General features: G+C 39.5%; 1 non-coding gene across 1 annotated transcript; it reads left to right on the forward strand.

Moving 5' to 3' along the window:
• The first annotated feature begins 927 nt into the window (after positions 1-927).
• Positions 928-999, forward strand: TRNAG-UCC (transfer RNA glycine (anticodon UCC)). The gene has a single exon. It is a non-coding gene; the product is annotated as a tRNA-Gly (tRNA).
• Positions 1,000-3,825: the final 2,826 nt, after the last annotated feature.

Here is a 3,825-nt window from a genome sequence, read left to right on the forward strand (position 1 = left end):
ACTAAATAATGTTTAAGGTGTCCAATAATGGTAATCACATTCTTATTTCTCCATGCTATATGTTTAGTTATTACCATCCACACCATAATGCACCAAAAGAGAGAGTAATCACAACCAAAAGCCAAATTGAAAGAGCAGGACTGCAAAAGTTATTGATCTCATTTCATCAAGCACCATGACCCAATTAGCTTTCCTTATTTCCTTGTGCTAGGAGCAATTCACAGAGAGAGAGAGAGAGAGAGAGAGAGAGAGAGAGAGAGAGAATTAACTCTCTGTCATTTACTTACACCAACAAGAGGACAATGTTGCACTATGCTTGTTTTGGTAGTACATCATTACATGTCTCATTGCCTCTTTCTTTTATGGAAACTACAAATTCTGAGACCTAGCTCTATGTGCATGGATATGGGAGAAACAATTTTTAATTCCACACAACAAAGGTACGCATATCTGGTACTTCATTCAGCATGGTTTGTCGGAGAAATCTGCAACAAAGAGTTACATGCCAGTAAAGTTACTTTTTCACATGAAATTTTCCTTCTACCTTATCATTTCTCAAAAAAAGAAATGAATGAAAGGGCAAATAATGTACATAGGTTCATCATGAATAACTATGATAATAACTACAAGGGGATGTGGATGACAGCTAACTAATAAACCGTACATGTCCCTATCTTTTACAGAGCCAGGTCCACCATATTACTACCTCTCCTAGTAAAAAGGTGGGAGGTAGTTTTAGTGCCATTCTCTATGAAACATGTAGAAGTTGGAGTAGAAATTTGAATGCAAGCTCGGAGGCTCATATGTTCCACTTCCATTCTGAAGAAGGGTCGTCCGAACTGTGTATCAACTTCAAAGAATTTATGGGGGAGCCTATTTCCACTTATGATACAAAAATAAAAAATGTTGTCAGGTTCACCACGCACAGCGTTTGTAGTCCAACGGTTAGGATAATTGCCTTCCATGCAATAGACCCGGGTTCGACTCCCGGCAAACGCAAGGCGGCAGGTATCCTTTTTGAATTTAGCTTTTTTTTAAAAAAAAAAAAAAATGAAATAAAGATAATTTAGCTTTTTTTTTTTTTTTAAAAATGAAATAAAATTAGATCTTTAAGTAGAAATTTTAACTCAAGTAGCTTATTATACGTTGGGAGGCTTCACAAATGGTTGTAGAAAACTTCTAAAACAAGGGACGGCATTTTTAGCAACTTATGTCCATTTTTCTATGATGATGAAATTGGATTTAGTCAGAGTCTACGATATGTTTAAATCAATATATAGACATCCATTATTGCTTACGAAATGATGCAAGCGTTACATTTGGGTTGGGTTACGCTGGAGAGCTGGGCCGAGATAGGCTCATAGTGCAGCGGTGCTTCAAGTCTTTGGGCCCCTTGATCCTTTCGTCGTGGATCCACATCAGAGAGTCCTCTCCTTTTCTTTTTTTCATTTCCTAAAAACAAGAAGGAAAAAGAAAAAAAAAAGGGAAAAGAACTTAAAAAAGAGAGAAAAGCCTTATTCTTATTGGAGACTTTAAAAGATAATCTCACATTTACCATTTTCCAATTATAAGCAACTTGAGCTTCAAGCAACAATATCCAATCCTGGGCCGAGTAGATATCGGCCCGGCAATAATCCAGTAAGAGCAAATATATCCCAATACGGCCTCACAAATACCGCATAAACAAGGGAGGAAAAAAAATCCTAGAACCATAAGAAAGTAAAAATATTTCCCAAAACTTTCAATTCCCCTTAAATTCCTACTGGATTTCTTTTCTAAATCGTCCCAGTTCGTGATCTACACACTCTTCCTGAAACTCTCTCTCTATCACATTCTCTTTCTCTTGGTTTCCCTCTCTACCTCTCTCTTTCATTTATTCACGCACTCTTTCTCTTACTTTCTCGTTTAGCCTCTCTCAATCCCGGCCAAAGTTTATCCTGAAAACTCTACAACTTTATCAGCCCAACAATTCATGATATTTTGCTAGATTAAAACAAATGCATCCATTTGAAATTTAGCTTGGCATTCCTCTATTTCTGGGGAGATCAAAAGATCAAAGCTTCAGGTTTACTAAAACATCCGAAACAAACTTAAAAGGATAAGAATTTAATGACTTATCTCATGCTGCAGGACATATAATCATGATCAGTTCGGTCTTCTCATCAGTTCGCATATATCACATAGCAAACCTTAAAAGTTTATGTTCGCAAATTAATAATCTCGCAAGAGATAGGATTCAAAGAATACAAGCAGAAACATTCGTACCTTAAATTATGGGATTCATCCCATCACAATAAGCAGGATGGTGGCCTTGGTATCCAATAACCTACTTCTATGAATTATGCTCTTAAAGGAGCAGAATGTCTGATGGGTTAAAACTTCGGATTACAAAAAAAAAAAAAAAAAAAAAGTGAGATACTGTGGATGGTGCAGTGGATTGGGTTGCCTCCTTTATTACTGAGCACTCAAACTAGATGCTATAGATGGATGCTCACTGTATCCTTTTATCATTTCGTCGTATGTTGGTTTTTAACTTTTGTGATTGTATTTATACTATATTTGTATAATTAATTTGTCTCTTGAAAAAAAAAAAAAAAGTAATTTTTCTGGGCTTTAATCCTTCTCATGTTTGTATCAGTATTTTAAATTAGCAACCGGTGATGCTCGCGTTCCTTCTTTGCTAAATTTTGAAGCTATTCATGGTATTCCGCATGCACAAACAATATCTAAGGTCAACAATCTAATCAACGGTTCTAGAAATGATTCGTGCCATTGCTGATTTTAACCTGATCAGAATACCATCAATTCTTGACATTCGCAGACCATTACATTATATAGTTGGATGAACAAGGATTCTTGGATTTGGTTGGTTGTTAATTTTGCTGATTCAAGATAGTATGTATGTTGCATCTCCACAATACTATTTGTTATAGATACTCAAAAAATAGACTCCTTGACTAACATTTTTTATACAAAGATCTCTTATTAAGACTCTTTTTTTGGGAGTCAAGATTCACATAAGAATCCTAGTTTTTTATCCTATTTGTCGTATGTAATGGAAAATGAGGGAAATGGGAAACCAATCAATAGAAATTTATAAGCACCTAATTGTTGCATGAGCCAATTGCAGCATCTTCCGACATCATCCTGGTGCGATTCTAAAGGCCACCGTTACAGCATTGGATGTTGAAATCTTGAAAAGTGGCTTCTTTGGCCTCTGGTTTTCCCTTGTAAATTTTACTTACAATCTAATGGAAGGAACGTTTAAGCGAGCTTGTTTTGAGCTCAGTCTTTTAACTTTCTGGGAAAAAAAAGACTATTGACAGAACTGTTGGGGGATACCCACCGACCGACCGATCGACTATCGGAGGGCCCGACCGGCTGGCGGCCCGACCGACTAAGCCCGACCGACTAACCAACGGCCCGACGGACGACTCTGACTGGCCGATCGTAGGTCGGGCGACAGGCCGACGGACGCCATCAGCGACTAACTACGGCCATTCCACGGTCCATTCCCGACCGACTAAACCCAGAGGTCTGGTAGCCGACCCACATGAAGCTCGCCGACCGACGGAGGAGTCCGACGCCACTCTGCTGGCCACCGACCTGGGGTCGGCCGACTCCACCAACCACCGTACGGTCGCCAGACGTTGTCAGCCCTGACACGGACATGCGGCACAATTACCTAGGGGCATTGTCCCGCCCGGGGCCGGGTCAACCCTGGCGATTAGACGGCTACACGGCGACATGACGTTTTCACGGCGGCTCTGACAGTCTACAGTGAGTTGACAGTTCCTCACTTGTCCGCGCCATTAATGATGGCGC

Source organism: Elaeis guineensis, chromosome 5 (assembly GCF_000442705.2).
Source record: "Elaeis guineensis isolate ETL-2024a chromosome 5, EG11, whole genome shotgun sequence".
Taxonomy (NCBI): Eukaryota; Viridiplantae; Streptophyta; class Magnoliopsida; order Arecales; family Arecaceae; genus Elaeis; species Elaeis guineensis.